Below are 24558 nucleotides of genomic sequence, written 5' to 3' on the forward strand. Positions count from 1 at the left end.
TCTGCCTAGTGAACAACCACGAGCTTACAGGAATAATAACGAAATTGATACTAAATAACTTTCCTGCCAGCAAGCAGCCAGAGACGTTGTCATGGTAACCGGTAGGTTCATCGTCCGTCTGCGAGGGTGTGGACCACTCATTGCACAGCATGAAACCAGCAGAAAATAGTAAATTGATTCGCCATCTGAAGAGTAAGCGGAATTATTCACATAGCAAAAGTTGTTTAAAATGAAGGGAAGTTTCAAGTATAGTCTACGGATTTTACAGGAAATCAATAGTATGAGAGAATATTGAAAAGTCTCTTCTGATTCTCCTATAAACCCCCAGTCCATTAAGGGATTTGTAAATCATGTGCATATGTAAAACTGCTCTTGGTTGAATATACTCTAAATATGAAGTTTGGTCGAGATCTATCCAGCCGTTTCGCCGTGATGATGGAACGGACATTCAAACAGACACGAAAGCTAAAAGCCACTGATACGGCCTTGAGTTGACCTAAAACGAATAAATAACTAAAAAATTGGCAAAACAAATGAAATTAAAGGCAGCGGACCTCTACAGCTCTATTTATAGGGATTTGGTTCGTCTCCCAAAATACCCCCAAATCTATGTTAAACCCGTACAGTTCCCTCAAAAACTAAATACAATCCAACTTTTTTAACTGTGGGAAGTGCGACTTAAGAGAGAAGAAGTGGGGTAAATTAACCAGTGCTAAATTGTTCTGCAGTGTTAGGTGTACTTACCAAGAGATCGCTCAGGGGGACTGAACGCAATCCAGCTCTCTGACCTGCAGGAGAGTGCATGGTACAGAAGAATGGGTATTGCTGATTTACCACCAGGAATTCTGTGCAGACCAAGGATGTACCCGTCTGGCGACAAGATGTGATGAGTTTCAAGTGGATATCCGTCCTTTCGTGCTCTTTCGGGCTGAAATTGCGTAAAAATATTAAAATAAACATTTTTCATTCTACAGATCCCTTTCATTCACTCAGATTCTAATAACCATAAATTACAAAAGCACACATATTAGAGACTATGAAGGATCTTGGATTACCAAGACGACTGCTGCCCAACCACATTGACAGCAGATTTTGGTATGGCACGCAATTAGCACAGTTAGTTCCTCAGGCATATCGCTACGCTTTTTTGATCGGATCCGCTACCTCTCAAATCAAGCACCTTCTCAACTGGCCCCATCAGGCTGAGCGAACATCTCTCAGACCATCAGTTTACAATTAAATCTGCAGATAAGCCGAATATCGAACTTGATACCACCGGGCAAATGATAATAATAATAATAATAAGAAGAAGAAGAAGAATTTACCGTAAATAAGGCCTCTCCGTCTTATTAAATGGCCACCAATCTACGAATGTACTGGTTTCTCTTTAATTGTGAAGGATTTATCTCATATCTGAGATTTGAAGATTCAGTAGAAGATTGTCAGGAGTTGGAAACCGGAAAGGAAGATAGAGAGGGAGAGACACATAAGGAAACAAGAAGCTTCTCATTCACAAATGAGGATATTTTCAGGGTAATCCAACTACTTTAGCAAGGAAAAGCAGCAGGGAGTGATCAAATTACTGGGGAGGTATTAAAAACAATGGGGTGGTACATAGTGCCTTATTTAAAATTTCTCTTTGACTATGTCATAAATAATAGTGTAATACGAAAGGAATGCCAACGGCCTTAGCCGTGTTGAGACACCGGATCCCGTGAGATCTCCGAAGTTAAGCAACATTGGGCGTGGTCAGGAGTTGGATGGGTTGCCACGCGCTGTTGGTGGGGGTAAGGGAATGGAGGAGCGGAAAGGAACTGGCCACCCTACCGCACGTAAACTCCGGCTCAGGAACACCTCTGCGGAGGAATGGAAGGATTCTATAACAGTACCAATTTATAAAAGAAAGGGAGATAAAAGGAAACCTAAGAACTACAGATCAGCCTGACCAGTGCAGTTTGTAAAATACTGGAAAGTTTAATAGCAAAGTACATCAGAGGGATATGTGATGATAAAAATTGGTACATGAGGAGCCAGTATGGATTTAGAAAGAAATGTTCTTGTGAGACACAACTGGTGGGATTTCAGCAGGACATATCAGATCAATTGGATTCAGGAGGCCGGTTGGATTGCATAGCCATAGACCTTTCTAAAGCATTTGACAGAGTGGAACATGGAATATTATTAAAGAAACTGGAGGGAATAGGATTGGGCATAAGAGTTATACGTTGGACAACAATGTTTCTAAATTAAAGAGTACCGAGCTCGATAGCTGCAGTCGCTTAAGTGCGGCCAGTATCCAGTATTCGGGAGATAGTAGGTTCGAACCCCAATGTCGGCAGCCCTGAAAATGGTTTTCCGTGGTTTCCCATTTTCACACCAGGCAAATGCTGGGGCTGTTCCTTAATTAAGGCCACGGCCGCTTCCTTACCACTGCCAGCCCTTTCCTGTCCCGTCGTCGCCATAAGACCTATCTGTGTCGGTGCGGCGTAAAGCAACTAGCAAAAAAAAAAAAAATAAATAAAGAGTTCAGAAAGTCAAAATAGGAAATCATGTATCAGAGGAAGAGAAAGTTTGGAAGGGAATTGCACAGTGTGTATAATCGATCCATTGATTTCTTAATATACGCGAACATCAAATTAAGATTGTATGGAGATGACATAATTGTTTATAGAGAAATAAAGTAATAACATTGAGGATTGTTCAGAATTACAAAGGGACTTTGACAGAATCCAACAATGGGTTGAAGAGAATAATATGAAGGTTAATGGAGGCAAATCAACTGTCACTACATTTACAAACAGGAGCTTAATAATGAATTTAAATATACTGTGGATGAGGTAACTGTCGCAAAAGATGGCAAGTGCAAATACTTAGGTGTGAGATTTGAAAGTAATTTGCACTGGAGGTTCATGTTGATGACGTTGTTGAGAAAGCATACAGATCGTTACATGTCATAATGAGGCTATTTAAAGGATGCAACAAAGAATTACAAGAGAAAAGTTACTTAAGTATGGTTCGTCCATTACTGGAATATGCAGACAGTGTTTGGGATCCTCACCAGGAATATCTAATAAAAGAAATAGCTGGCATACATAGGAAAGCAGCAAGATTTGTAACAGGGGATTTCAGGAGAAAAGGTCGTGTATCAGAAACGTTACAGAAGCTTGGGTGGGAAACTTAAGGTAAAAGAAGCGGGAAAACTAGACTTACAGAATTATATAGAGCATATACAGCAGAGGAAGCATGGGGAGAAATCCGTGAGAGGCTTCAGTTGGTTACTAATTACATTGACAGGACTGACCAAAACTATGAAATTAGGAGGGATTTTAGCAGAAGCGATTGGGTTAAGTTTGCATTCATTGGGAATGGTGTGAAGGAGTGGAACAGTTTACCAGGTGTAGTGTTTGATCCTTTTCCAATATATGTGCAGATATTCAAGAAAATAATAAACAGCAGCAGAGAAAATAAATTTAATATTAAAGGGATTCTACCTGTGCAGGTTATTGTATATAAAAGTCTTTTGTGAATACATTAATTACATCCATTGGTCTATAGAGATTGGACAGCTGAAGTAGGGGATGCCTGTAGGGGTGAAGTATAGTGGGGACTTCTAGGGCCCTTGAACCGCTACGGTAGCTGCGAAGGCCCTTAGAAACTCTGAAAAGCAGGGGCAAAAAGGGGCTCTGGTTAAGACGCTGTAGGTCGTTATACTTGCTAGGTACCAAAATTGGTAAAAATAAATAAATAAATAAATAAATAAATAAATAAATAAATAAATAAATAAATAAATAAATAAATAAATAAATAAATAAATTTCAATGTAAATTTTAATCTTACAGAAGATGTATGGTATTATTTGAAGTAATTTCACATACTGTATATGAGTTGATTATTTCTGTAAGTACAGAAGATATTATGAGTCAAATTTTGTAATTAATATAAATTTATTAAGGATGAGCTGTGTGATTAATAGAAAAATTGTTAGCGCAAATTGTATAAGACTGTATTTTAGGAAAATGTCTTCTTCTCTTGTTAATTCAAAATTTAGTGCTTGATAATAATGTACTTTTTGTACCATTTGCCACCGAGGTATACACCTCATTTGCAAATAAAGTGACTTTGATTTGACGTTTTACCTTTTGGGGCCAGATATCTCTGACATCAAGTCTCTAGCGATATCTTGTGGTGAAAACTGATTGATAATTCAGAATATTTGTGTTTCAAGGTTGGGTACCTATTAGCCCTGACTTTTTCGATGTTGATATCCCTGTTGTGTACCTTTTCCGCCAATCATAATCTGCCTTCCCACGCTCAGAGGGTAAATGACATAACTGCTCTCGAACCATCTGCCAGCCCTCTTTATAAAAGGTGTTTATCGTGAGATCCTGTCTGTCTACGATGGAACGTTAAGAGTGCTAGGTCCGAGGAGATCTCCCCCGGCGGATGAAATACCTGAGGCGGGGGTTCGGCATGAAACGACGCTAATTAAAGAAGGTATGGCAGCATTTTAATCGAAGTGAAACTACAGCGTGTGAAGCTAGGGAAGATCCCTACGTTCGGCTTTGGCATGTAACTGTTAGGCCGTCTTATTTTTCTTTAACATATTTTGTAGGAATTTATTTTCAATTGTAGATTTTGTTGAGAATCTTCGGACTTATAAATTATAATCCCTGATGGGAAACGGTACAATGTAAGGACGCACGAGTGTGTACCCTCGTTCTCTTTCGTCGGTTTTCTTGCGATATACAAAGTCTTCCACCTTTTTCAAATTTTGAACTTCACCTTTGGGCTTTAATTCCAACCCTGCCCGCCTCCCCCCTTTTGTCACTCGGTAGTATGGCTTTCCCATTATGTCATGGGGCCTTATGCCCCCTTAGGTGCTATTGATCATTTTTTGAGTGCTTAGTGTTTCGGCCTTCTTTTTCAATTAATTATCTGCCTTTTGTACGTGCCTTAATGTTTTGGTCTATTTGTGAGGCCCTGCAAAATGTGCCTTATTTTCCTGTTTAGTTAAGGATCTTTCGGTTCTATTTTAGTAGGTATAGTACGGGTTGATTAGTGTATTATTCTAGTAGTGGGTATTACTACCTCAAGCGTCAACCTCTTAACTTTAATGTGAAGTTTTGACCCTATGCGGGCGTATGTGGTAAAGCAAGTGTAAATTGAACTCAACGGTTCGAGACCCGACAAATGCAATGTGTTCTAGAATCTATGGCTTCTTCCAATAAAGTTTACCTTCCTAACTTTGTAAAAGCTAGCCTATTTTCTGAACTCATAAAATTTACGAGACCTACATTTCAGAAATCTTGTGAGGAGTTCGCCACCCCAACATTGTAATTTTGTCCTTACGGATTACCAGTCGTTGGAATATGAATTTCATGAGCTTACGAACTCCAAATGGTAAGGTTTAAATAGATTTGGTGCTTATTTTATTGTATATTTCGAGCTTCTCAACTCTTCTCTGTTACATATTCCGTGTAAAACCGTTATTGTTGTTATTGTAAATTCATCACATTTGAAATGAAAGAAAATTGTAAAAATTGTAGTTTTCGGTAGCAAATATCAAATCTTAGTTTGTGCTCTGTCCAGTCATTCATCCCGCACGTTTCTCTTCCTCTATGCTTCACGAAAATCACCACGATTTTCATTTTACGTTCAAATTTACGAAATGGCAGACAAGTCGAAACACTATTGATTTTTCTACCTGTGACTTCGTAATTAATTTTGTCTCAGGTTAACATTAGCGTGTCACCACTGATCTTTTATACGTTGATATAGTACAACATAGTGCCGACTTACCTTTATTCCTCCATTTAAATCTCCAACTTGCTCTGTCAGATTTGAACCCGCGGTGTTGGGATGACATTCTACTACTGATCAACAGTTAAAACCACCCTGGGTAAGTTAAAAGGATGCTCAAATTAGACTACACCACGAAAGCAAGTACCAATTATGCCACATATTTTCAAAATACTTGAAATCAAATTATACCGGTACACTACTCGAACAATAAATTCCATTGCTGTAGGTAGCACGTGTGATGAATTGTGTTCTATCCCTCTTATTTTACTTGAGTGTGTTTGTGTAGAGTTGTAGTGAACTGGATTAATTTACAGATATAATATATTGGATCATAATGGATAAGAAGTCACATAAGGACAAGAAGAAACTGGCAATAGGACTCACGTATAGTTTTAGATGGATACTTCTATACGATATACGTTTCATTAATATGGCGATCTGTTTTATTTGTAAAAATGAATTTATTTAGACATCACTTTCTTCATAATTCTACATGAGTCAGAAATTTTGTGCTGTAAAGTTTAAATATATTATTACATTCAATAAGTTAGTGGACTGGGCCCTACAGCGTAGGGAATGCAGCGTACTCAAGAACTGTGGTCAATAGTGCAGCAAACACTATACTTATGTACACCTGATACGTACTGCAATTAATATATTCATTCTAACAGTCAAGACGACACTCCGGTGATAAAAATCGATATTTATGGTTATTTTGGTGAATTTTTTTATGACTGAAATTGAAAGGATTGAGTCTCTTTTTTTCTTGTCACGAAGTTATTCCGCTGAATTAAAAGATTTACAGTGTGATAATCCTGTGTTTCCCAACTGTAATTTTACATTTAAATCCCATTTCCCCCATAATATTCTGCGAAATGTAACAAAATTTGTGTAGTATATGTATGAGAGATATATTAAGAAACCTGCATATCGATCTTCGGACTGCAGAATTTTTTCAAGTAGTTGGGATTTTTAAGTCCAAAATTTTAGAATGTAAAAATTACACAAATTTTAGTGCGATATTCTCCTTATATAAATTATGTACAGAAAAATGGATACGTAGTGCTTTTAAAAGAAGTATTATCAACCTAATTACGAATTTACATTAACATGCTAACTGAATTTCATGAAAACAATGGAATTAAAAATTTCAAAAACAAACGTTTATTTTGGAAAAACTATTAATTGTATATGAAAGAAATGTTCGTGACATCTCTTTTTTTATGTAGGTGACATTCGCACAAAGTTTCGTGAAAATCCATGCATTATGTAAAAGTATCATTTTATCCCCGGAGTGTCGCCTTAAGTCTTTTGACCTGCCTTTCCGCGTTGGTTCTTTTTAGTTTTTGTTTTATCGTCGTGGTGGTCCGGACGATTTCCACTTGATCTTCTCAAATCCCTGGTTGTCTGTACGTGCCACCTGTCTCCGGAGAGAAAGGTGATGTGAGAAGTACCGACACCCGTGCGCTTTATTGTTATATTAAACGCTGAAAGGCATAATCGTCTATAATGATAATGTATGTATGACTGTAAAGAATTTAGAAAATGGAATTAATTTTTCGTTGAGTGGGGGTTAATTTTTTTTGTAGTAAATTTAAATTTGTAATTCTCTGTGTGTATGTGTGACCAGAGTAATTGACATGCCTTTCTTGTTGGCTGACACAGTAATTACCTGCGTGTTGGTATGCGGTAGTACTGGGTGGTCGCCCATCCAGGTACTGACCACGCCCTTAATGTTGCTTTTGATATTGCAGCGGGACTGTAGCGGTGGTATTGCGCAGTGACTCGCACATTTGTAATTGTGAATAAAAATTTATGCGAGTATGCGGATATTAAGATTTGGAAAAACAGCATTTGTATAAATTTCCAGCTTGTGGCACTCCGCCTCGGCCGAAACCTCAGGTTCCAGTGCTTCATTTTGCTTTAGGTTAAAAGTGAGGAAGTGAAAACTTTTCGTCTTTTTCACGGCGGGATCGTTTTACTTGGTGTGGGGTGGGGTGGGGTTTAATGTAGGATGAGTTGTCTGCTTGGCATGTTGGGTGATGGGGGCGAGTTTTGGGATGACGGTAACTTTAGGAGTAGTATTTGTAGGAGAGTAGATGTATCTTGGCTGGGCTGGTGGGGGTATTATCTCAAACGTTTCGCTGGCAGATTTGCCTTGAAATTTGCCCGTTGCACAAACTACGACATTATCAGGTTTCGTCGTTGATATTCAACTACCCTTCACAACAGAGACTGTAAGTCTTCTCATACTGTCTCTTGCTGGGACTAGCGAAGAACACTGGGAACTCTCAGCTGTGGTGCACCACAGCGACACTAGACGGCCAGTGCACGAACTTAATAACTCAACACACGGCCGAATGGATCCCTCGCTGCTCTCCTAGCCAGAGCGACGCATCAAGTCGGCCGTGCTCAACTATATATCAAGCAACATTTGCTGCACCTTTCAATTGCGAACAAATTAGCTATCGTTTGTAAAGGGAAAAGAAATGGCCGGAAATGATTTAATCCGAAATATCAATAAAACATTGCACCTAAAAGGTAAATGCAGTTGTGAAGTGACATGAATCTGGGACAAAATAGCAAGGTAATATGATAAAAATTGTTGAACAAGGAACCGTAGCGAAGCTTATACCCCTGTGGGTGAGGGAGGTAGAATACATCACGTCATAAAAGACGATTAAAAGGATAGCTTCTCAGAGCCCTCGATAATGTGGCAGAGTGGTTTGGTGACCACCAGGCCCCCAGATTAAAATGACTTGTGACAATATCCTCAATTTTATTTAGTTTTACATTGGCCGGCCCCAAGGTCTTAGGGTTCGATTCCCGACCAGGTCAGGGAATTTTCCCTTCGCACTCACCATGCGTCACCTCGTAATCTGCAGACCTTTGGGCTGAGCAGCGGTCGCTTGGTAGACCAAGGTCCTTCAGGGCTGCAGTGCCATGGAGTTTGGTTTGTTTTGCTATTTGGTTTACGTCGCACCGACACAGATAGGTCTTATAGCGACAACGAAATAGAACAGGGTTAGGACCGAAAGGAAGTGATCGTGGCTTTAATTAAAACACAGCCCCAGAATTTGCTTGACGTAAAAAAAAACCGTAAACTACGGAAATCCACCTTCAAGTCTGCTGGCAGTGGGGTCCAGATCCACCATCTCTCGAACGCAAGCTCACAACGGTTGGACTCAGTTTGAATTTCCCTGTCTCATGACCAGCTGCTGTTCGGTTCCTACCTTTGCGGTATTATGTTTGAGTGGCCGGAGTCTTTCACTTCCATGCCTTCCGTGACCCATCTCTTTGTTTTTCTGATTCCTTGCTTCTTAAGAGGATCGGACTTCTTCATTTTCTTTTCGATAAATATTAAGATGACCGAGCGAGATGGCCGTGCTCTTAGGGTAGCATAGCAGTGAACGGCCATTCGGAAGATGATGGAATTGTATTCCCCCGTACCGGGCGAGTTGCCCGTGCGGTTAGAGTCGCGCAGCCTTGAGCATCCATTCGGGAGATGGCGAGGTTGAATCCCACCGTCGACAGCCCTGAAGTTGGATTTCCGTGGTTTCCAATTTTAACACCAAGAAAATGCTGGGGCTGTACATTAGTTAAGGTAATGACCGTCTCCTACTCAATCCTAACCCTTTCCTAACCTTTGGTCACCGGAAACCTTCAATGTGCTAGTACGACGTTGAGCAACTAGCAAAACAAAAAATTTAAAAACTTCACAATTCTAGGCTTTCAGGCAAACAACTGAATGTTGAAAATATCCTAGGGATATGAGCTAAGAATTTTAGGAAAGTAAAATATAATAAAGTATGAGAATATACCCTTTATTCATGAAAATTATAATCCTTTTGTTAATCATCGTTATCCGGTAGATTAGATTAGTAGTTTGCTTTTTCTACAACTACGAACGTTAGTGTGAGTCAATGCATAGTTTCACTTAAGCACCACTACGAGCGCTAATGTGAGTCAATGCACAGTTTCACTTAAGCAGCACTACGAGCGCTAATGTGAGTCAATGCACAGTTTCACTTAAGCACCACTACGAGCGCTAATGTGAGTCAATGCACAGTTTCACTTAAGCTCTTATATCCGCATTTGGTGTGGACATTTTTTCAGAAAATTAAAAAATGTCTAAGCGTTTTGAACCAAGGAACACATTACGGAAATAATTATGTAAATAAGTTAATTGGGATAGGATTTGAATCAAAAAGAAAACGAGTAAAAAAGCGATTTTAAGCTCTTTTTTTTTCAATTTGATAGATCTATCTATGACTCACAATTTTAATCCTTTCCGGACCCTTTATCCGTTCAAATTTCGTCACAGTTGGGGATATTGCTTAATTTTATGATTTTGTAGTATGAGGATCCCTTCTTTAACAAAGGTTTTCAATATTAAAAAGTATTAAGATAGGATGGTTGTCGAGTTGCACCCACCACCGCCACAAATTATCGACTTAATAGCTTCATAAAACACTAACTCAGGAAATGTAAGGAAAATTTACTTAATATTTTGAGAGAATTATCGTGAAAATAAAAGCAATTGTTAAACAATGTGTATGTATGTTGGGTATTCAGCCCGAAGGCTAGTTTGATCCTCTGCAGCTCCGCCAACAGCTGTCATAAATAGCCTAGGCGTCACTGAAGAGGCGTACTAGGGAAATGAGGAGTGAGGTAGTTTCCCGTTCCTTTCCTCGCCGAGCCAGCCGTTGCTATTACATATCAGTCTGCCAAGCCCACTGAAATGCATGCACCAACCGACCCTATGAGCGATATTTTCACACCATTCATAGCAGGGACTGGCTGCATAAGGAATGGTATTACTAGCATCACTCATACCTCAGTCACTTTCATATTGTCAAAGCCAAGGATGAGCCTGAGAGAGGTCAATGAAAGTAACACATTTGATATAGCCCATACCAGAAGAAATAGTGCACTGTAATACTGATAAAATGTATAACTTTCGACTTTCTCCTCATTCACCGTTGTTTCCGCTGTCCAGTCGACCATTCTTCTGTATCTACTTACGGCCTTCATGAAGAGATCTGGAGCCAGAATTCGAGCTTTGCTGATAGGTTCCTCAGCAGCCGATTGCCCATCCACCCTGATGACAGTTAGTACGAGAAACAAAGCCGCTGCATCAATTATCATGGTCATCTGCAACAAGAACATGGTCAAGTTATAATAGGACAAATTCGTTCGATTGGTTTCCGATACAAGAATATGCGCTCTAATTTTATGATATTGTTAACGTAAATGAATATCGGAGGACCTACCTGATAAAAAGCGACATATATACAGTACAGTGTTAACGACAGCCCTACAGCACCTGCGTTTATTCTTCCCTGGTCATAATTATCACAAACCATTGTTAAATATAACTTCAGAGTGTGAATAAACCCTACCTTTATATTAGGGCAAATCATAATCACATATCAGAATAAAAAGAATTATAGCGTATTTCAAGTCTTTAATAGTATAAAGTAGGCAAGTATTTCCTTTGCAATTGCTGAATCATTATTTGATGACAGGGGTAGTGATGCCATAATCGAATATTTTTAATAAACGAATAACCTCCTTCCGATTGTTTAAATAATCTAACAAATAATCGATTAAAATAATCGAATGAGTTTCAAATATCATTCCATTGTATCGCATAGAATATTCGGATGCGTCATGAATCAATTTTTCGGTTTAAGTGTGTCGGATGGTTAAACGATTGAAATAAGTGAATAGATGAACTCTTATGAAAAATAGAAACACGTCTTTTTCCAAACGTATCCTCAAATGTTGAAAGTAAGTGAGTGAATTGACTGTCTTAATAACATTACTTTTCATTCGATTATTTCGAAAGCATTCACTATTCAATTGCCTTATTCATTCGAATGAATGATCGAAAAATAATCAAATGGGAAATATAATCGAATAATCTAATAAAATGAAATAATCGAATAATCGATTATTTTGTATTCGATTATCCCCTCACTAGACAGGAGAGTTTCTCAGGGTAGCATTATTGGACCCTTATATTTTTCATATATAGGCCTATGTAATATTAGTGTTATAACTTGAATCAGACATAAGGCTTTCTGTGGATGATGTTATAGTGTATAGAGTAAAAAATACGTTACAGAATTGTAAGCGACTGCAAAAAGATCTCGACCATGTTGTGAGATGAAGAGCAGACAATGGTCTGACGATAAACGAGCTGAAAAGTCAGCTTGTGAGTAAAGTGCTTTAAAGTTACAGATCGCTTCGTATCTTTAGGAGGGTATTTAGGGACGTAAAGAAGAGGGTGTATAAGTCAGCGGTAAGATCACAGTTACAGTATGCTTCCAGTGTGTGGAATCCACACCAGGATAACTTGATTCGAGAACTGGAAAAAAAGTCCAAAAGAAAAGCCGCACGATTTGTCACCGGTGATTTCCGACAAAAGTGTAATTGCAAACTTTGGGCTGAGAAAACTAGGGAATAAGGAGACCAGCTGCTAGACTAAGCGGTATGTTTCGAATTGTCATTCGAGAGGTGATGTGGAATGAAAATAGTAGACCAGTAATGTTGAGTGGTGTTATTAAAAGTAGGAAAGATCACAATATGAAGATAAAGTTGGAATTCAAGAGGACAAATTGTGACTAATACAGTACTCGTTTGTAGGAAGGGTAGGTTAGGGATTGAAATAATCTACCAAAAGAGATGTTCAATGAATTTCCAACTTCTTTGAAATTATTTAAGAAAATACAGTGCTGGATAAACAACTGATAGGAAATATGTCACCTTGGCGAGTGCTATAAATGCAGATCAACGGAGGTTAGTTGATTGATTGATTGATTGATTGATTGATTGATTGATTGATTGATTGATTGATTGATTGATTGATTGATTGATTGATTGATTGATTGATTGATTGATTGATTGATTGATTGATTGATTGATTGATTGATTGATTGATTGATTGATTGATTGATTGATTGATTGATTGATTGATTGATTGATCATGTTTCTAATGGTACAGTTCTTATTAGGTTGAATTTCTCTATTACGTATGTCGCGGGAATATTTCGCGAGTTTCTCCCTCACAATTCTCTCGAATCTATATTGCTTCGAGGGGATTTCGTAAAATTTTCTTTTCTCTTGTAAGTATTTACTTATCTATTACAGTGTGGTATAAGCTTAGTTTCTGTAAAACTGATCAATTGGACTATGTTTATTACCTAATTTTGCTCGTCCAATCTTGAGACCGAACACTTCTTACTATCCCTCTTTCAATAAATAATAATTAACTTTGATAGGTGCCTACATTTTGTGACAGTTATCGCAAGTCACATTGCCCTTTAAACAATTCTTCGTTGTCATGTGCAAGTGACACGATCGCTTCAGTTGGGCAGCTCTGTTTTTTACTTATTCACTGAAATGGCATCAGATCGTGAAAAATGAGTGACCATACTGAAATAAAATTAAAAATTTCTTAACCTGGCTAGGAAATCCAAAAGAGTGAATTCACAGAATTAGAACGAGAGATTGCTTATGATTATTGGAGATATTGAAAATCTGTTATTAATCACAAATTAAATTTGGAAGTTTAATCAATTCAGTTGAAATAGAGGTGATGATTAGAATAGGGAGAGAATCTTTCATAATTCCCATCAACACACTCTTTAAGGAGTTGTGGGAAATCCCATTATCCTTTTGGCGACTCCACATATATTTAGATATGCCATTCCCTACGTCCAAAAAGAAAACTCACTTGTCTTATTTCCTGTTGCAATTTAGATGTTTAGGTCGATTCTCTTGAAGTGCAGATATTTTACCTGAGGTTTTGTTTGTATCGAGTGCAAGAGATCCACATGGAATCTTATTTGACTTAAATATTTGTACAGCCGTGCGGTTAGGGGCGTGCGGCTGTGAGCTTACATTCGGGAGACAGTGGGTTCGAACCCCACTGTCGGCAGCCCTGAAGAGGGTTTTCCGTGGTTTCCCCATTTTCACACCAGGCAAATGCTAGGACTGTACCTTTTTAAGGCCACGGTCACTTCCTTCCCACTCCTACGCCTTTCCTAGCCCATCGTCGCCATAAGACCTAACTGTGTCGGTGCGACGTAAACCAAGGTTAAAAAAAAGAAAAAAGAAGAAGCGTTTTGACAGCTAGCGAAGGGAAGGTCTGTTTACTGCCTTCCTGGCTGGACAGGAGAGTGTAGTAGTATGGTTCCCATGGATACGTGGTCGGAACCACTGCGGTCGCCATGGAGACGTGCCTGCTGCCTGCCTGGAGTTACTTGGAGTTGCCAAACCTTTCACTTATTGGTTAGATTTTTAGATCTTTTCGCAAGGTGCATATGAGAATATAGCGGTATGAACGAACTCGAGAGCGAGAAGGAATAAAGAGGTGTAAAAATGTGGCAACGCCGCTTAACGGGACTACAGGATGTATCAGAGCTATACCGACAAACAATCAGGGATGCCCTTCATGTTATGTTAAAAACGATGGTGCAATCGGATTGGCCAAGAAAATGAGATTACTTTACTTCCTGGCGCGCGATTCAAATTGACGATCTCGTCGTATTTGCTACGCCAGAGCACAAACTGCTGCCGTACTTCAGTTGCGAAGAGAAACTCATGCTTCCCATACTCGACTACTGTGACGTCATTCATCTAGACGCAACAAAGAAACAGACTTTGAAACGTCAGCGAGCACGTAATTGTTGCCTTAAGATTAGAGGTGTGAAAAACGGTTATATTTGTGTTACGGCTTCAAGCTTGTCTCCTTACAGCTATGTTTCGAAGTCCCATTCATTCAAACGCACATGCGCGCACGCATCACTCCACTGTTGAAAGTCGGTGCAGCAAAACACGCATTCCTATTTGCTATGAAGTTAACGAGACGCAGACAACGGATGAAATGAGAAGATAGCATAGCGTCTTTTCTGAAATCTAGAGGAGTGAGTTTGATTATGCCCTGATCAAGGATAGGGAACAAGGAAATATGATGATCTGTCTGCCAAACCTCGACACAAACCAGTACAAGAGGATCGATTAAGTAAAATGAAGTAATATTATGTTATCTGTAATATAGATATGAAAGTTAGCATACTAATTTATTTATGGTACAATAAAAATTATACGGGTAAAACTTATAATAATATTATAATGTAGGTAGCCCTGCGCGATGTCTGAGTCAACGATTACCCCTGAGCAGTTGAATATCATAACAGTTTACACTTTAGTTACCAGATGACAGCAGCAACTTAAACAAATTCACTGTGCAGTATATTTTACGCAATAGTCTATTTGACTTAAAGCAATATCCTACGAAAGCGCTCTCACTTGAAAGACATGCGTACTATCTGAACTCTCTAAGCTGCTACTGCTGCCTGCTGTCATTTCTTGATGGTTACAGTACTTTTGCATCCATCTCTTGACAGAGGCCAGAGCAAAGTGTAGTTTCCACTGAAGTCCCAGTCACATCCATGGCTGTGACAATATGGAAGCTGCTGGAGTATGGGTGGTGCTGATTAATGACATTCAGAACACAACCAGTGTGTCTGAGTGTCATGAAAGGTGTTGCTCATAGGATAAGTTGTGCTACAATGGCACTGTCTGGCCCAGTGAGGAAAGCAATGGCAAACTGCCTCACTCCTCATCTTGCCTAGTACGCCTCATTTTTGTACTGCCATTGGTTTTTGTGGTTTCCCTATAACTGCATAGCCTTTGGTGATGCTATTTGAGGATCCAACCAGCCTCTGGGCTGATGACCTAACAGACAGACAGACAAGCTGCTACTAGAGACAGTTCCCACTTCCCATTTACTGTTTTCACTAGTATGTTATTCTGTTGCCGTTATTCGGTAACCTGTTATTTTTTGTCCTCGTTACATTTGTAACAGTGACAGGCATGTAACTGTGACAAAGTAACTGCTACGTTATTTTTCAGCCATCTCTACTTAAGATTTATGTATAATCTGATTTAAGTTGCACATGATACTATCACACCATTTCACTATTCACTCCGTAATATCCGCTCTGGATCCTCTCTTTCCATTCCGGTTGACCGATCCTCCATGTTCAACCATTCTTTTGTTGTAACAAGTTCCAGACTTTAAAACTTCCTGCCTGTCAGTGTCATTACTTCATTACTTAAACCTAAGACTGCTCTCCCAGACTACCTTCTGAATGCAGCTAATTAATTTGTATGACTGGACGAGTGAATGACTGGGAGTTAGAAAAATGTAATGTATTATTATGTACATTATTATTTACTATATATTATTATGTACTGTTAAGCTCTGCTCACAAATGATGTACCACTGCAGTAGTTAGGTGTAAGAGTGGGCCAAGATCCCTAACTTCACCACTTACAAAAGCATTAACAAATAAATAAATAAATAAATAAATAAATAAATAAATAAATAAATAAATAAATAAATAAATTATATGTAACAGTGGGCCAAGATCCCTAACTTCGCCACTTACAAAAGCATAAATAAATAAATAAATAAATAAATAAATAAATAAATAAATAAATAAATAAATAAATAAATAAATAAATAAATAAATCCACCGAGTAATACATTCCTCGGCTTAACAGCGGCTAGCTTTTGCTAGGGGCTCGTCTACACCGTCGGCTCTCCGTGAATGATTTTCCGTGCCTCTCCTACACTAAGGTAGGACTGGGACAGTTCCTATAGTCCTAATATTCAAAGAAGCGTTCTGACAGCTAGCGAGGGAGGGTGGGCCTACTATACAGTGTGTATTAGAACTATACCGACAGAAAATCAGGGATGTTCTTTGTGTTATGTTAAGAACGATGAGGCAATCGGATTGGAGGATAAAAATTTTCTTTTCGAGAAACTGAGGTTACGTTGTTACTCCCAGGTGCGCGATTCAAATTGATGAACGTACCGTATTCGCTACGCCAGTGATGCGGCCGCTGCCTGTTGCTATGCGTCAAAAGAGAGAAGGGAAGGGAAGGGAAGGGAAGGGAAGGGAAGGGAAGGGAAGGGAAGGGAAGGGAAGGGAAGGGAAGGGAAGGGAAGGGAAGGGAAGTGGGAAGTGGGAGACAGGAGTAATGCTCGGTGCGAATGCACGAGTTTATCGTTCTCATTCACTACTGATCTGCATTTAGGGCAGTCGCCCAGGTGGCAGATTCCCTATCTGTTGTTTTCCTAGCTTTTTATTAAATGATTGCAAAGAAATTGGAAATTTATTGAACATCTCCCTTGCTAAGTCATTCCAATCCATAACTCTCCTTCCTATAAACGAATATTTGCCCCAATTTATCCTCTTGAATTCCAACTTTATCTTCACATTGTGATCTTTCCTACTTTTAAAGACACCATCCAAACTTATTCGTCTACTGATGTCCTCCCACGCCATCTCTCCACGGACAACTCGGAACATACCACTTAGTCGAGCAGCTCGTCTCCTTTCTACCAAGTCTTCCCAGCCTAAACTTTGCAACATATTCGTAACGCTACTCTTTTGTCGAAAATCGCCCAGAACAAATCGAGCTACTTTTCTTTGGATTTTTTCCAGTTCCTGAATCAAGTAATCCTGGTAAGAGTCCCATACACTGGAACCATACTCAAGTTGAGGTCTCAGGAGAGACAAATATACTCTCTCCTTTACATCCTTACTACAACCCCTAAATACTCTCATAACCATGTGCAGAGATCTGTACCCTTTATTTACAATCATATTTATGTAATTACCCCAGTGAAGATCTTTCCTTATATTTATACCTAGGTATTTACAATGATCCCCAAAGGGAACTTTCACCCCATCAACGCAGTAATTAAAACTGAGAGGACTCATTTCTCATCGTCGCTTCTCAGCCCCAGTAGGCAGTGTGTGCAGTTTCTTCTGCCAAAAATGGCTACTATGCGACCTCCGTAGATAGTGAAGATGAACTTGTCCCAAGACTACAGGCAGCTTTTCCGGTCGTTCGTTACACACCACACATCCGGAACAGAGTCCAAATGTCACTACTGCAACGTTGTGAACTGTGCATCGAAGTAGGAGGGGGGTCAATTGAACATCTACTGTAATCAAACCATTGGGCAAATAGTTTCCTTCGTTACTGACAAAACCGCGGGAAAAATTTAACAGTACGCTCTTCCCGCTCCTAACGGTCCCGCATACGCACAGCAGAAGCGCGGATCCAGTCCTATCAACTGTTGATGTTCAATAACAAAAATCCCGTTTGTATTTGATCGACCTTCGTACTGCTGTGAAAGGAGTACAATTATTTAAGTTGGGATGAAATGTATAGTGGTTTGCCTTCAGTGAGCAATCGGTATAATTGTATTAGTCAGAACCATCTACAGTTAAAGCCGGAAGGTACGCTTGGTAACGTTGTATCTATCTGTCAAGCGGAGGCCGAGAGAAAAAAGGGCGTGTCCGATTTTGAATGACTTCACCCATATTCACTACATTTAGACCAACACGATTACTAATGATAAATGCACACTCTTCGTAAAATGGTACTAAGAAACACACACATCAGTAAATGCATTCGCTGAAGTTAGAAATGCACATTTTACATGAATAAAAACGAACACTTTAAGAACAGTACTCACAAGCTCAGTTATTGTGGAGCGATGACTACTTCCTCCGCTTAGTGTTTTTATCCTCACTGCTGACATAACTCGTGTTCTTCATCTGCTTTCAGCACTTACTTAATACGACATTGGAAAATGTAGGCAATAAACAATCTATCGCACCATTATTGTCACGCCCACAATGACAGCGTTCAGACCAGAACTGTTGATTGTCATCTCTTCCTAAAGTAGCTCAGGATAGAGAGAACATAAATTCTTTATAATTTTCACAATCAAAGCCTACTAGATACTAGAAGGGCTGGACAGAAAGCCAATTTCTTGCATAAAAAGCGGGGTAATAGTTTTTCCCTTTTCCACCGCTAGGTTCGCGTTTATGTTCTGTTTTTTGGCGCGAATTCTATGATTACGTGTGTTACTGCAACATGCTTTATAAGAAGAAATAACATATTAAACTTCATTTTATAAGGTAAGGTCTTATCTAACATGAAATATGAAGAGTTTTGTCGTTTTTAAATTTGTTTGGTCTCACGATTTGCAATATATGGATGGTTGCTGAGATGCATTTAACATTTATTTAGTTAAGTGCTTCCAAATTACCGTCAAGGTAGTGGTGGTGGTGATTATTGTTTTAAAAGGAAGGACAACTAGGCAACCATCCTCTATATAACACTAATCAGAGAGAAAACCTGGAAAGGAGCCGACACTTCGGAAAATGAAAGTATCGGCCAAAAGAAGAGAAGGGCTACGAAGGGCGTGAAAATGAAAGACTCCCTTGACCTCGGAAACCTAATAGCATCGGGGTCGGAAAAGAACTAGAGTTGACCAAGGAAGGTGGGATAGGACAAATGAAAGTGAGGAGCCTGGCAAATGTAAGTTGAAAAAATGCTAGGGCTCAGCTAAAGGCTCCGTGGTCGCCAATCCACGCTCCAAAGTTCAGAGCCCCTGGGGCCAATTACCGTCAAGTTTCTCTTTCCATTCTGTAGGTTAAGATGGTTTATTGTTGCGTGCCTAACTGCACATCTGTCACAGCGAAGAAATGTACACAAATATAAATTTTCATCTTTTTCCTAAAGATCCGAGTTTACAGGAGAAATGGAGGCTTGCTATTTCTCGTCAGGGCAGCAGAAAAGGATCTCTTTGCGCTCCTAATGATAACTCCAGAATATGTAGCTTGCACTTTGTCCAGTCAGATTACAGTGTAAGTACTGTGAGGGGAATTCTGCTCCCCGACAGAGTGCTGACGCAAATTCTTCTTCTTAAAATTGTATTAATATTTACAACGCGGGCGTTAGGGTATCTCGGAAAATGTAAACTTGTCCGAAAGCTGAAATTCCTTACCACTTCAAAGTTTAAAGAGACGTTTCAGTGCCGCGACTGTGATCAAGCACACATCACATACGTTATACTTACAAAATTTTTCAGGCCTGTTCTTGTTAATAATGCAAAGAAAGTAACTAGTGACTGAATTATTAAACAAATTCAAGAGCAAGCCTCTGAGCAGAAAAGTGTTGACATTATGGAAACAGGGAAAAATCTGGTACTTCTATTTAGGCCTATTTCCCTATTCTTTATTCTTGTGTGATAAACAAGTGCAAAATGAAAGAAATCTATGATGTGTAGTGTGTTCTAAGTTGTTTTATATATTTATATCTGATTCACACCGGGCATAATGATAATAAAAATGTATTATTTCGCGTTATTGTATGAATTTTTAATATAAGGATATAGACAGAACAATAGAACATAAACGCTATCCAAGCGGCTATTGCCAGAACTACTTTGTTCGCCAAGAAATATGTCTGTTTGTCCAGGCCTTCTATTATAGCATAGGCAACGTCACAATCCAGGTAGTCTTCTTGTACCACTGTTCTGCAGACACATACAGCACAATGTGATAGCACTACTAACCCACCTCTGAAGTTCTTCAAAAAACTTTCTTGGTAGTAAAGAATTTGTTTTCACAGTTCCAAATGAAACATTTTGTAGGGCCTAACTCTTTTTTCCTTTAGTGTAAATAATAATAATAATAATAATAATAATAATAATAATAATAATAATAATAATAATTGCTTTACGACCCACTAACTACTTTTACGGTTTCTGGAGACGCCGAGATGCCAGAATTTAGTCCTCAGGAGTTATTTTACGTGCCAGTAAACCTACCGACACGAGGCTGACGTATTTAAGCACCTTCTAGTACTACCGGACTGAGCCAGGATCGAATCTGCCAAGTTGGGGTCAGAAGACCAGCGCTGAGCCACTCAACCCGGCCCTTTTAGAGCAAAGTTCGAATTGTTCCCTCAAAAATATGAGACAAGACAAAGAGTGTGCTTTCACTGCTTACCTCACAATACTCTATGCGATTGTGAAGTATTTTAATAGATTTATTTGTACACATTTAACACTAGCACTACAAGAAGTGGTTCCTATATAATTTAATAAGTACGCATTTAGTTGAGATCACTTTGTTATTTTATCATCTGCTAAACATGTCATCTCTTTTAACAACACCTGATAACTTAAGATATACAGTACAGTGACATTCATATATTGGTGAATTTTGAGTGAATGGGTTACATTTGACATATCATCCATCTTCCTGTTTACCCTACTGTGTACCTTCTACCTTCAGGATCTTTTTCTTTTAACACTTTTCGATGACAAATATTTTTGGCAAATTTGGGAAAGTAATTGGACATGCATCAGGGAGAAGATCATTAGGTTTCGGTGGTAGTGTAGTTACGTTGAATCACAAATGTTATTCCCTGTTGAAAAATTTTCATGGGTGGCATGTTTTATGCATGCGGCTGAATCCTTCCCAGGTTCCCAATTATCCCCTTTTAAAATGACAAAACCATTTTTTGTTTTAATTTCTCGTCTGAAGAAAAACTAAACGAGGTAACAAACCCTTTTCTTAATGCTCTAGTTGTTACGATACATGGAAACACAACATTTTCTGGGCATCTGCAAATACACGAAACATTTTATTAATAAGCCAAATTCAGTCCGCAGTATCTTTACTAGGAAAAGACAACCAGAAATCCATTCTTATGAAATGAACAGTATCAGCCTAAAATGGGTAGAAGAATAGATGGATTTAGGACTAATATTTGATAGTAAACTTGCGTTCAATATACACACAAGAACATCGCAAATAAGGCTTTTTAATGCTATAGTTGTTACGATACATGGAAACACAACATTTTCTGGGCATCTGCAAATACACGAAACATTTTATTAATAAGCCAAATCAGTCCGCACCTTCACAAATAATAACGTTATTGATTTAACGTCCCACTAACTACTTTTACGGTTTTTGGGAGACGCCAAGATGCCGGGATTTTGTCCCGGAGAAGTTCTTTAACGTGCCAGTAAATCTACCGACACGAGGCTGAAGTATTTGAGCAACTTCAAGTACCACCGGACTGAGCTGGGCTTAGAAAGTCAGCTCTACAGTCCAAGCTACTCAGCCCTGGTTAACCTTCACATTACCTCGATAATAGGCTCTACGTATGCTTATTCTATCACTTATCTAGTTATATATACTCGAACATATCCGTGAAAAATTAAACGAAACACGAGACGAAGTTCACTCGACGTCAACATACACGGATAGATCCCGCGCTTTCACCATGGCCTCCACTGGACGTTGTCAAACTTACATGACTCCGGCTTGTAACTGTAGTCGGTTATGGTTCGTCTTTGGTCAGGTTTCAGCCGTGAAATAGTGTGATATTATCATGTACACCTTAAATCAGTTTGTAAACAAATGTTAAGGCAACAATGAAGTGCTCGCTGAAGTTTCAAAGCCTGCTCCTTTGTTGCGTATATAAGAATGACGTCACAGTAGTCGAGAATGGGAAGCAGGTGTTCTTCTTCGCAACTGATAAGGCTGTTGAATACATCACTTGTGACTCTGTGTAGATTAATATGTAAATATGTATGTTGTTGTTTGAATCATCAGTCCATAGACTGGTTTGATGCAGTTCTCCATGCCACCCTATCCCGTGCTAAACTTTTCATTTCTACGTAACTACTGCATCCTACATCTGCTCTAATCTGCTTGTCATATTCATACCTTGGTCTACCCCTACCGTTTTTACAACCTACACTTCCTTCAAAAACCAATTGAACAAGTCCTGGGTGTCTTAAGATGTGTCCTAACCATCCTATCTCTTAATATCGTCAAATTTAGCCAAATCGATCTCCCCTCGCCAATTCAATTCAGTATTTCTTCATTTGTGATTCGATCTAACCATCTCATCTTTAGCATTCTTCTGTAACACCACATTTCAAAAGCTTCTATTCTCTTTCTTTCTGAGCTAGTTATCGTCCATGTTTAACTTCCATACAATGCCACGCCCCACACGAAAGTCTTCAAAAACATCTTTCTAATTCCTATATCAATGTTTGAAGTGAGCAAATTTCTTTTCTTAAGAAAGCTCTTCCTTGCTTGTGATAATCTGCATTTGATTTACTTCTGCCATCGTTAGTTATTTTACTACCCAAGTAACAATATTCATCTACTTCCTTTAAGACTTCATTTCCTAATTTAATATTTCCTGCATCACCTGCCTGCGTTCTACTGCACTCCATTATGTTTGTTTTGGACTTATTTATTTTCATCTTGTACTCCTTACCCAAGACTTCGTCCATACCATTCAGCAACTTCTCGAGATCTTCTGCAGTCTCAGATAAAATAACAATACCATCGGCAGATCTCAAGGTTTTGATTTCCTCTCCTTGGATTTTGATTCTCTTTCCAAATTCCTCTTTGATTTCCTTTACTGCCTGTTCTATGTAAACATTGAAAAGCAGGGGGACAAACTGCAGCCTTGCCTCACTCCTTTCTGGATTGCTGCTTCTTTTTCAAAGCCCTCGATTCTTATCACTGCAGACTGATTTTTATACAGGTTGTAGATAATTCTTCGTTCTCGGTATCTGATCCCTATCATCTTCAGAATCTTAAATAGCTTGGTCCAATCAACATTATCGAATGCCTTTTCTAGATCTACGAATGCCATGTACGTGGGCTTGTCCTTCTTGATTCGATCCTCTAAGATCAGACGTAAAGTCAGGATTGCTTCACGTGTTCCTACATTTCTTCTGAAGCCAAATTGATCTTCTCCCAACTCAGCTTCAACTTGTTTCTCCAATCTTCTGTAAACAATAGGTGTTAACATTTTGCAGGCATGAGAGACTAAACTAATGGTACGATAGTTTTCACACCTGTCAGCACCGGCTTTCTTGGGAATAGGTATAACAACATTCTGCCGAAAATCGGATGGCACTTCTCCTCTCTCATACATCTTACACACTAAATGGAATAACCTTGCCATGCTGGTTTCTCCTAAGACAGTCAGTAATTCAGAGGGAATGTCATCAATTCCAGGTGCCTTGTTCCTATTTAGGTCGTTCACATCTCTGTCAAACTCCGACCTCAAAATTGAGTCTCCCAGTTCATCAGCGTCAACAGCCTCTTCTTGTTCCAGAACCAAATTATCTACATCTTCACCTTGATACAACTGTTCGATATGTTCCTGCCATCTTTCTGCTTTGTCTTCTTTCCCTAGAAGTGGCTTTCCATCTGAGCTCTTAATATTCATACACCTATATATCCTTTCTCCAAAGGTTTCCTTGATTTTTCTGTATGCAGCATCTACCTTTCCTAGGACCATAAAACCTTCGACATCCTTGCACTTCTCCTTCAGCCAGTCTTCCTTAGCTACCTTGCACTTTCTATCCACTTCATTTTTTAATCGCCTGTATTCTTTTCTGCCCTCTTCATTTCTAGCATTCTTGTATTTTCGTCCTTCATCAAACAGGTCTAGTATCTCCTGAGTTATCCACTGATTCTTAGTTGATCTTTTCTTCCTTCCTTACATTTCTTCAGCAGCCCTGCTGACTTCATTTTACATGAATATCCACTCTTTCTCTATTGTGTTTCCTTCAGCATTTTCATTTAGTCCTTTTGTAACATGATCCTTGAAACAATCCCTCACACTCTTTTCTTTCAACTTGTCTAGATCCCATCTTTTTGTATTCTTTCCTTTCTTCAGTTTCTTCAGCTTCAGTTGACATTTCATGACCAACAAGTTGTGGTCAGAGTCCACGTCTGCTCCTGGGAAAGTTTTGCAATCCAACACCTGGTTTCTGAATCTCTGCCTAATCATAATGAAGTCCATTTGATACCTTACAGTGTCTCC

Source organism: Anabrus simplex, chromosome 6, assembly GCF_040414725.1.
Source record: "Anabrus simplex isolate iqAnaSimp1 chromosome 6, ASM4041472v1, whole genome shotgun sequence".
Lineage (NCBI taxonomy): Eukaryota > Metazoa > Arthropoda > Insecta > Orthoptera > Tettigoniidae > Anabrus > Anabrus simplex.